This window comes from Ylistrum balloti, unplaced genomic scaffold (assembly GCF_031769215.1).
Source record: "Ylistrum balloti isolate Yb309-2 unplaced genomic scaffold, AGI_CSIRO_Ybal_v1 Utg370420, whole genome shotgun sequence".
Lineage (NCBI taxonomy): Eukaryota > Metazoa > Mollusca > Bivalvia > Pectinida > Pectinidae > Ylistrum > Ylistrum balloti.
The window spans coordinates 914675-927184 of NW_026782284.1; positions in this window are offsets into that span (position 1 = coordinate 914675).

The window sequence follows — 12510 nt, forward strand, 5'->3', positions numbered from 1 at the left end:
TCTGTATAGATAGATAATTTACCTCTACTGTTCATAACCATACAATTGTACAAACCGTGTAAATTAGGCTACATTTTGATAACCATTTCCCCTGATTTTGGTATTTCATATACAATTATTCACCAGATTCCAGTTACTATTAAATAACAACTCATTGAGATTACGCAACTGAAAATTGCGACATGCTCGAAACTCGAAAACCAGTTAATGTTGTGTGCAGTACGAGTTTTTCCCCTTATGCCACTCAGTGCCTTGGACTTGACACCAATTATCGAAATCTAAATCCAGATTCGAATAAAAACAGACGCATCTCCTGACATACTAGTGTCGGAAATATACAGACGCATCTCCTGACATACTAGTGTCGGATATATACAGACGTATCTCCTGACAGTCTAGTGTCGGAAATATACAGACGCATCTCCTGACATACTAGTGTCGGATATATACAGACGTATCTCCTGACAGTCTAGTGTCGGAAATATACAGACGCATATCCTGACAGTCTAGTGTTGGAAATATACAGACGCATATCCTGACAGTCTAGTGTCGGAAATATACAGACACATCTCCTGACAGTCTAGTGTCGGAAATATACAAACGTATCTCCTGACATACTAGTGTCGGAAATATACAGACGTATCTCCTGACATACTAGTGTCGAAAAAATATACAGACGCATCTCCTGACAGTCTAGTGTCGGAAATATACAGACGAATCTCCTGACAGTCTAGTGTCTGAAATATACAGACGAATCTCCTGACAGTCTAGTGTCTGAAATATACAGACGCATCTCCTGACAGTCTAGTGTCTGAAATATAAAGACGTATCTCCTGACAGTCTAGTGTCGGAAATATACAGACGTATCTCTTGACAGTCTAGTGTCTGAAATATACAGACGCATCTCCTGATAATCTAGTGTCTGAAATATACAGACGTATCTCCTGACAGTCTAGTGTCGGAAATATACAGACGCATCTCCTGACATCCAAGTGTCGGAAATATACAGACGCATCTCCTGACAGGCAAGTGTCGGAAATATACAGACATATCTCCTGACATACTAGTATCGGAAATATACAGACACATCTCCTGACAGTCTAGTGTCTGAAATATACAGACGCATCTCCTGATAATCTAGTGTCGGAAATATACAGACGCATCTCCTGACAGGGAAGTGTCGGAAATATACAGACATATCTCCTGACATACTAGTATCGGAAATATACAGACACATCTCCTGACAGTCTAGTGTCTGAAATATACAGACGCATCTCCTGATAATCTAGTGTCGGAAATATACAGACGCATCTCCTGATAATCTAGTGTCGGAAATATACAGACGTATCACCTGACATACTAGTGTCGGAACTATTTAACAAAATGTCAGCTGCTCTCCTTATACAATATCAGCCTGACACAGTTTGAATGAAATTACATCAAAAATCGCTGAAGTTATTACCCAGTTCCGTGTGCTGTTCGTTCAGTGCAAAACGTGCTCACATAATAATATCAAACGGCGTTCTGTGGTAAAGACTTTGTGGTCTAAAGGTAACAACAAGAGACAACAAAAACAGCTTTTTTGTGAAAACTGGCAAAATTTATATACAGTGGTGAAATGTTATTTTTAAAAAACATCCAATTTGACGGACATGTTAAAGTTTGGATAAAGGCTGGTGTAAAATCGCATCCAGAATATTTGGATTATGTTCTCCAATAAGCCCTTTCGAGTTAGTAGTATGGAGTTGTATTAGTTTAATGGAGATACCACGTGTTTAGTTATTGGTAACATGAACGTCAATTAGAACACAGAGCAGACTGATCTGCTGTCACTAAGCAGCACTTGGTAGAGAGGCCTTGGATCTATCTGGAAGACTCAATCACTAATCTCGCTTGTAAAAAGTATTGAAAAAAAAATCATTTACACGGCTTCCACTCAATGTATTGTATTTTATCAAAACAAATTTAAAATCTTGACATTCTATAATGCATAAAAATGCAGACCTGCAACGCGAAGTTACGTCTCTGTGGAATAAACAAAGTAGGTTGGAATTAAGATCTTAAGGCATTTCAAGGCGAATAGGTCATGTCCTGATTCTGAAAGGTCTGATTTTAAAGATTCAAAAGAAAATTCGTTATAAAAAGGCAAGCTACTAGCTCTGTTTCTGTTAAAAAAGCCATTTGAAAAAGCTGACTCATTTTGGTACAGTGCTGTGTTGTACTTGTAAATCATTTTGACCTTTTAAAGAATGCTAATGAAATAATGGCGTTTATTCCGCATTGAACCTACAGCAGTAGAATAGAAGTTCTTATTACACAACCAGCAGAAAATTCAAGTGTGACGTTTCGATGACTTCACTGTTACCTTCATACAGATACATGTTCCTAATGAATATGACGGAGGTGGCGATGTAGTCATTGAAACGTAACGCTATCTTCTACTGGTTATGTAATAAGATATTCTATTTAGTTGACATTACCAGCTTGAAGCAGTAGTTTTTTTTTCTGGCTTCGGATTGGGATAATGTAAATAACATTAGAACGAACCACGCCTTGGAAATGATAGGAGTACGAGTTATCCCCCTTCTGTCGTTCTACAAGTGCTAAAGTCATTGATGAAATAGGAAAGAAAGACTCTGTTCATTTTTTCACTTCATATCGGAATAATTCTCCACACGACAAAACTGTTGTGCTATACTGCATGAGCTGGTCTAGATACACAGATTAAATCGGTGTATGAATGACAAAAATGTGGATTTAAAATCATAGAGAATTCAGCATATGAAGGGAAAATGGACTGGTACGGTTAATATATACAATATAAACACAATATAAATACGATATTAATATTACAATGCTGTACGGGTATATCACTAATGTTACCTGTATAATGCTAGTTATAATGCTGTTTCAAGGTGAAACCGGGAAATAGAATAGATACAATGAAAAAAAGTTTCATATTTAAGAACGCCAATCATACGGACTTGACATAGATATAACCATTTTTTAATCGAGAAAGTGAGGCATTATCACGTATCAATATATATCTCTACATCAGCTTGTATGTCTTACATTATATCTTTTATTTTGTTTCCCAGTTTTTCATTCTTTACTGTCGACATTGAATCAATTACTCTGTTAGTTTTGGTAAAAAAGGATGTTGCTATCAAAATAATATGCATCCTAGATACTCCAAGGATTAAAGCCCACTATTGCTCTCTGTACCCAGGAACATTCGTGGTGAAATTGTAGGTTCCATGTGAGACACTTTGTTGATGAGACGAGAAAGCTAGTTTGGTCCTCTGATGTACACATCTAACGACTTTGAAGTCGGGAGTCGCTCCTTTGCTTGATTGGTCAAGTTGTTTCTTCTGAAACCAACTCTAGACTAATGAAATTATCTCACTTTTTTCCTTCAGTTTTGCCAAGAAATGTTCAAAGAGTGCAGAGGGCGATACTGAGCGTAACCCCTGGAGTATCCAGGAGAAGTTTTCTTTGGCTACTCAAGTCGGAAATCGATTGTGATGTCATAATATGGACAATGAGGTTACGTCACCAATTACAAATGGCACAACAAAATTGTTTGGTTCTGATTTTGTCCTCAACATACCTTTTTAGTTACGCTAGATAAGGCCCGTGAAACTAAAAGATTAAAAGATATATAATTTGAAATTAAAAATCATATAAAATTCAACACTCATATCAGTAAATTGTTCGACAGAAATGAATTTATTGAAATGGTCTTGTCCCATGAGTCTTTTGTACTCAAGTACAGTCCGTTAAGAGGTGTTACAGGTACATACATCGTAAGGCAGATGGGTGCATACTTCAATGATCGAACCAATCTTAATTAAAATCTGCTCGAACCTGAAAGAATTCTGAACATAACAATAGGCCATTAATGAAACCCTGTTAACAATAAGTTCCCTTTTACTTATGTTAACGTGTTACGGACAATACTTCTCACACAGCCTATTATTGTGAAAAGACTTTTGTATATTTGCCTATGGAAAACACCTTAAAGGTCAATCGGAACGTCCCTGAAAAAACTATCAACAGCTGCTGGCAGACGTATAATCAACGAGAGTAGTTATCATATATTAATTGCTGAAACCCGGAGAAAACATATATCATTGTTCCAAAATATACAAGCCAAGTAGTTATGATTTCAATGATTTATTAGCTAAGGCGTTGACGTATTATTTAATTGAACAAACAGCGTTGTCTAAAAGTAAATACTTAACGTGCCACTCCCGAATATCAAGTACTTTGATGATACATTTTTCTGTACCAATATAAATCGTCCGAGACACGTGCTGTTGGCTCTCGAGGAGAGGTTCCGTCGTACAAGGTAAGTAATACAGTGACAATGACTGTGTTTTACGTATACATCGTATCTTTTACAAGTCATTACGAGATAAAGAAACAAGACGTCATAATTGTATCTATTCATTCTTCAACAACTCAGTTATTGTCAAAAATGAAGAAAGTCAATGCAAGATAATATTCAGAACCCGATATGGAGTACCATTTTAAGTGTTTAAGGATGTCCTCAATGCAGAAACACCATTTCATTTATTTTTCCATCAAACAAAATGGTTGATATGACATAGGGTTTCCAAACACGCAGGTTCTTAAAAAAAAATATGGGTGAGTTTTACAGTCGCCATATTAATTTCCTTGGGAAATATCTTATTTCTTATGCGATTTGAGGCTTGACGTGTTCAATACTCGTTAGTTTGCCTGTTGGTGTTGTAGTTTTATACCTTGTCCTCATTTGATAACTCAATATTACCTACTTGGATTCCTCACGGTTTACATGAAGGATGTTGTCGATGAAGCAGAAGATGCTTACGCTTCCGGAACACCTGGTCTTATCCTCTGCGTACGTTTGCAGGAGTCTCCGTGTAATTTATCATTTGTTCATATTTTCCCTAGTTTTTTTTAAATTTGATTTTGAATTATGAATATGTTGTCATGTTGGTATTCTCTTGTTGCTTCATGTATACAATACATTTACGTCATATTTTGCGACAAATGTAGAACAAGCAGTGCTTGTGTCTGTTTGAATTGTGGTGTTCACTATGTTCGTGAGACAAACAGTAAAACATGTTTGATCTTATTCAGTTAAAACGATATGGTATTTTTTTAGATTTTATTCTATGTACTTTTTACCAATAGTATAAAAACCTCAGGTTGTCACTTTTAAGGTAACACATATTTTATCTAAAAAAGTTATAGTTTTAAGAACGTTAATGCATAATTCTTTATCATCTTTTGCTTAAATGTTTTGCAAATGTATTTATATTCTATTTACTTGTATACATAATATATATTAATCCAAAGACTCACTACAAAATATACCGAATTTGAAATCATATTGTTATTTTTATTTATTGGTATCAAGATTAGTAATGATTTGAATAAAACACAAACTGTGTGGGAATATGCATGCTGTAAACGACACAGACCAGATGTACTACTGCCTATGTTGGGAGTAGTTTGTGATTTCCCGTTAGGCCGTTGAAGAAATCAATGGTTTATCATGTTATCATACTGATACTCATCATGGCTTGTTTTCTCCCTTGCAGAGAAAAACAAACTGTTAAACGATAGTGTTACTTTTTAACAAATATATTCACATGTAACACAAACATAACAGAGCAGATGTGTTAGTTTACTGACAAACGACCAACTCACATACATAATACAGCGACTTTTAAAATAATCTTAAAATGTCACATGCTATCGATCATAGTTTGGGAAAAGACAATCCTTAATGCTTGAACTCACACTATCTGTTTCCTGTCCATCCTTAAAGCACCTGATATATATAGGTACCTAGTCTGTGTATTGTTCGTTGGATATGTTAGGGCACCATCTTCATAAAAAAAGTCTTATCATATCTAAAATACATTAGGATGCAGGTTATGCGACTAGTCTCGTTTTTATTTGGTTTGGAATTTAAAGTTAGAAATATTTTGAATTGACAAGATACGGATACAAGTAGAGGGAAACTATAGCCCCGCTCCGTTAACTCCTGTGATAGAGAGCTGTATATAGATATATATTCGATAAACGTCGAGAACTGTCATATCTTATTATTTTCGGTAAACATGTTCACGGTTGGTATCTTGGATTAATTGTAAAAGTATCATCATTTGTCTTTGTACAAATTATGCCTTGTTGTGTTTCGATGTGACGAAAGTTATATGTTACAGTGTTTCATGTATTATGAAAATAGATCCAACATTCATCCATCATATTTGTTTACAATTATCTACTATTAAAAATTGAATATTTTCTACAATTGAATCAAATTTCTTCATCATGTACGATAAATGTTAATGTTGAAAATATGTTCAGATAGTGTTACCCACCCACTAGAGCCCCACCAGTACAGGGTATACGTGACCCTACATTGTCATACCGTAAACAGGTTTGTAGAGGAACTCGGATTAATTACAGCTGTAATTATACATCCATGAATTAAATGTCGTAAATGAATGTACCCTTTGTTATGTCATGTATGGAATCCAAACAAAGAGTTGACACACCCTAAGGGAAAGTATGCTATATATCAACAAACATATAATACTACTTATATCTTAACAAGATTTATATTGGATATTGCACGTTTATTGAAATATGTCATAATAATCTGGAACCCTTGAAAATAGATCCATTACCACAAGGTATTTAATACTCGTACATATTTACACTTGAACTCAGAGTCCTCAGTAATAACATGTAACACATGCACTTATTACTTTATAATGTAAAATGTGTTTTCCTATAAAAGAAATAATAAAGATATGATTATAAGTACGTGTTCCGTGTTCTTTGGTCTACGTCGTCCGTAAGAAGCATGGAAATTTGAATTTGAGATCTATCGTCAAAGTTAAAACGTAGACTTAAGTAACATATCACTTCTTGTCTGGAAAAACTATCATGTACAATAAAGACGAATTCGTAAAAAATGTTTTTATTTTTTGCCTTATTTCACCGTTATTTTCCAATTTTGTTCTTGCCCCTCTTGTCACTATTGTGCTGGTATGAGAGAACAGACTTATAATATATGATGTAGTTTAATTAATCTTTCGACATATGATGCAATCTAGAGCACGCTTTTATTGAAAGTGTTGTTTTCTTCTTTGTGAATTTTTTATTCGATATAAAATCAACGTGTATGATATGTCTTGGCAACTTGTACTTGGATTAACCATAACTTGTATGGTGGCTGTGATAAAGCTTAAGACGTTAATGTCTAAAAGCCTTATTTTATCGTACTCGTCAACATTCTCTACAAGGGCTACGCTCTATGCATTCCTGTAACACATTAAAGTAATCAAAGTAATTTGGTGGGTATAGAGCGGATTTCTGGAGACAAAAACTGACCAATCACAGACTCATACGCTTCTTTGAAAATCACAAAGGAGCGACATCCAACTTCAAAAACAGTACAACATACCGTCATACGACCTGGAGATTCGTTTGATGTAAATCCAATGATCAAAGTAATCTTTTTGTCTTAGCTGAAAGGTATCACACAGGAGATCTTTTTACGTTGTCAGGAAATGTTCCAGTAGTGGTTGGGCGTAATCCCCTGAGTATTGACGGTGACCTTTCGAGGGACCTCTGAGTAAACCTTTTTTATATCTTGTCCATATTTCTTCGAATTTGAGATTCGTTAAGATGTTGTCATAGTTTAATCTAATTCGAGGTTCATTTAGATCCTGGCCTAGGTAAATCTTATATGGGTTTGCAATGTTTCTTGTTATGTCGATAGTGTCCTGGTCCTTAATTTTCTATCAAATTTACTGTAAACCGCGAAAGGTTAAACCTCAGGTAGTGATATCAAATAATCATCGCACCATCTTAGGCTTAGTCAATAATAAAACATACAGTGTATGGTTGTGAATGCAAGTTAATTGACGAAAATGTTAACTTAGTTCGGCTTCAAAATTAATACAAATAATAGCAAAATGAAGCTTTAAATGCATGAGTTAAAGAGCAACAAGGAAATTCCAGCATGTCAACGTAATCATAATCCAAACACAGATTTCACTAAGGCTAAGGCGAAATATGAACAAAAAATAGGTATACAGGATACCCGGTGTTCCGGGAGAGTACGCGTCTTCTGCTTCCTCCATGACTACCATCATATAAATCTTAATCAATCCGAGTAAGTAATGCCACGTTCTCAAATAAGAACAAGGTATACAGAAACAACAGGCAAACTTACAATCATCATCCACGTATAGTTTTATATCGAACAAAGAGTATACTTTTCGATGAGATATTAAACAGAACCGATGCCCCGGAATTTAGGCGTCTTCTGATTCAATGATAAATGGAGCCTGGAAAATTCATGTCGTATCAGTTAACGATATTGAAAATCCAGAGTATTGTTGATGATTAAGATGACCTGTAGGCAATGACATCCATAATTATATATAATGATACTGCATTAAAGACGAAATACAGAATGACAAGTTGTTATAATATTTATCGTTCGCTTGATAGATGACTCTGATACAGACGGTTAGTGATATACTTTTCTTTTAATACATTAAACGAACTTTACGTTTTAATTTAAACAAAATGAGTGAATAGGTATTATAGGAATATGTTAGATTGTTCTAATGCCGTACATACGTGTATATCATGTAGACTCGCTAACTATTTAAATGCATTCTTAAATTGTATAGTTTTGTAGCGGACATTCAAGTATCTTCTTCTCTACGTAACTAAAGTTGTTTTTATTCATTTTTTTTTCGAAATCATACTGATACGTAAAATGTCTCGATTAAAAATGACAACGTAAATACATTAAAGGGAAAAATATGGAAAAAGGAAAGGATTTGAAATAGCTGGCTAGATTTCTCTATCCAAATCTTTATTGTTATAGTGAAAAGAACGAGTTATCTTTCTTGCTGCCTAGCAGCGGGGCCTGGTGATACACTGCACTACGCTATATAACAATTTTATTAATATGTCCACAAGTTTGTCAATTTGTTTACTATATCAAGACATTTTCGTGGATATGTTTTTCTTTGTTTTTGTGTTAGGTAGGACACAATAAATCATTTCAAGTGTAAACACCTTCGTGTTATGAAGTAAAAAAACTACAAGAAAATTCCATCATGACAACATAATCATAATCCAAACTCAAATCCATAAAACCAGAGGGAGATATGAGCAAAAGAAAGATTTAAAATCAAAATCAAGAAAACGAGACACAATACGAACAAAAGAGAGATTCACACGGGAATTTCTGAAAAACTAGAGGAGGATGATTAAGTGATCCTGAAAGAGTAAAAGTCTTCTACTGTATCGACTTCATCCCCCATGCAAATCTTAGTCAATACAGGACAGACACATCAATGAGAACACGGCATATAACAACGGTACCGACGTGTCATATCGCATATAGTAAGTTTGTGTCCGGGTCTACCGCCAGCAGATAACGTTGGGATGGACATTTACACATCTGTGCATACGTTCTATGTATGACAATGCAGAATTTGTACCATTTGAAATATTCCACAGTGATGTCGGGTGAGAAAATAGTACGTCTATCTCAGTCCTATAACAGTTAACTAAAACACTGTTCAAACGACACACAAATGGAAAGCATAGTCCGATACATTTATGAATTATACCATTAGAACTAAAATTTGTATACATATTACAGCGACCAAAAGAAAATTATGAGTTTTCTAGAAAACAAAAACTAAGCACATTGAATAAATCATATCTTTTCAGTTATCCTAATTTCATATGAGTTCATTCTTGTAGTCTTTTTACACTAACATTGCTTTACTGGTAGCGTTTTTTGTGATGCGCCCCTACGTTGATGGAGTTTTTATGATAGACGCCACATGCGGTGGTGAGACAAAATATGACAGGTATTCATGACGATGAAACACATGTTTCGACTTACATCCTTTGACAGATAAATGCATCAGGAGTATAAGAATCGTCATGGGTTCCACATCTGGTAAACTTCAAGAGAGTTTACTTTCTGAAATACCTGTATTGTTCTCACTTACTTTGTCTTCGTTCGTCTCTTGCAATGCATTTGTAGTTTCTGTTTGATTGTATTTTTTTCCTTCATGTTATGGCGATAGGTATCAATATTATATCAACTATGTTGAATAATCATGCATTTGTGTTCAAATGAATCGGTGCCTACTTATTTCTAGTTGTTTAAGGATATTTGGCTGATATCAAACATACATTTGTTTAAATTCTGGTATAAACTGTAAACACACATCATTCATGTAAAATTTCAAATTAAGAATGTGCCCTATGAACCCTATATATCCTACTAAAAACACGAGTATATGTTAAATAGAAAAGTCATGCCTTTCAAAATCCACAAACATTTATCTAGCTTTTAACAATCCATGCATTGTAAATTCAGCTGTTTGATAGCATTATATATGGCATCAGTACTGACGAGAATTCCTTACTGTTGAATTACACGATACAATAGATCTTAATTACCTTTATGTAAGTACCACTGTTAACTTTGACAACTATACTTATCTTAAGGTTGGGATTGTGTCGGCGATAAACACCAGTATCCCTATAGATGTCTAAATCAGTGATGCCAGTACTGATATGAATGTTTGGATAAGCATACTTCAGAGACAGAGATTTTGATAGGTAAGTAAACTTCTTTTGAATTACAATGATGACTGTTTTACAAGATCGTTAATCAACACTCAACTCCCTTTACACAATGATGTTTTTGTCTGCGATGTAAATTCCCTTTATCTCATGTTGACAGTGAAATTGACATGACAATCTAGAGTGTAATGTGACTTCCGATTCTAAAGAAACAGACAAGCCTGATATCAATATACCCGAGCTCTTTCACAACCGATTCGTCTGTTTCAATACCAAGTTTTTTTTCTACGTTGTGTCAACACATCTGACAGACGCATATCAACATAGCAAACCAAATAAACTTGATAAATAATCCGTGTCTCTGTATTCTCCAGGTAAATCCCGGTTTAATGTTACTAGGTCTGCAATATTCTAAATAATGAAAAGGTCTATTGTTCTTTGAAAGCTTATTGATAACTTCAAAAATGGCAGATTGTCAAACCTATTGAATTGAATGTTTACTGAGAAGTTGCCAGCGGAAAGGTACGCCCCATCAATGCTCGTATTTGATTGAAGAAAATTGCACTTGATATGATAGTAAAAGGATAATTGAGTACTTTAATGGTGTTTTGTTACTCTGTTTATTGTACTTATAAGCGTTGTGACAATAATAGGCTTACCAGAGCTGTATCCATATACTCTAAAATATAAAATTCATTCATCCTTGACAAGTTCACGTGTCACCTTGTTTAACTGCAAAGAAACAAAATGACATTTCTTGAGTTTTGCTTAATCAGCTAGACAGTTTCAGAAAGAAATATAAAAAATGATAGAGAGAAGCTTTACGATTTGTAAAAATTGTAATAAACATATTACTACAATATTTTACTTAAAACAAATTATTCTTACGAAACTAATGTAGAAATTAAGTTAATGATTGAAAATTACAAGAATTATCGTGTTTGCTCCTTTGTTTTTTGTCCCTATGCTGGATCACGTTGGTCCCAGGTGTCGGATTCTACATGGATTTAAAGATCTTTATTCGTCTTCCACGAGCTGATGACTGAAACTCCATCCTTTGTCTTCTCATAGTAGGAATCATTAGTATTGATATCTACGTAATTATGTTTACAATATCCGTTGATATTTATCATAATCAGTCACTAGATGAAACACAAGGATATGAGAATGACATCAAGATAAAAAAATGTCCGCGCTGAAATATTGTTTTCAAACAAAAAGAAATTAACGTTAATTGAACGCAAAGAATGGAATAAAAAGGTAAAGAAATGAGACACAAGTGCTGATAAACTGAAACTATAGGCATTTTGAATGGATTTTAGAATATACCTTTACGAATAAAAAAAGACAGGATAGACATGAAAATAAATCACCAAGCACTTATAGTTGTAGCATTCAAATAACATAGTACATATCGGTTCTGTAAATCAAAGTTATGCTGAAAATAAGGTAGGGCCGGAAAACCTCCTGAATGCCATTGATATCAATTTGAATAGTACAGAGGTCAATACTTTACGGTCAGTGGTCGTCGGTTTTTTCGTTTGATATTAATACATTTCCCATACATACGATCATAGTGACGGATATCAAAGTTCATTTATGTAGATATAGTTTCACTAAACAGCAATTTAATTCATTTAGATTGCACTGATTATGTTTTAAGATATTTTCACATGAAGTATGTAGGTGTAGATTAATTCAGTTAATATGAATCAACACTCCGTTACACAACAGACATTTACTATATACATGAAATAACTATAACTGGTAAAACTGTACACTACCACTACTCCTACTGGTATAACTGTACACTACCATTACTCCTACTGGTATGACTGTACACTACCATTACTCCTACTGGTATAACTGTAC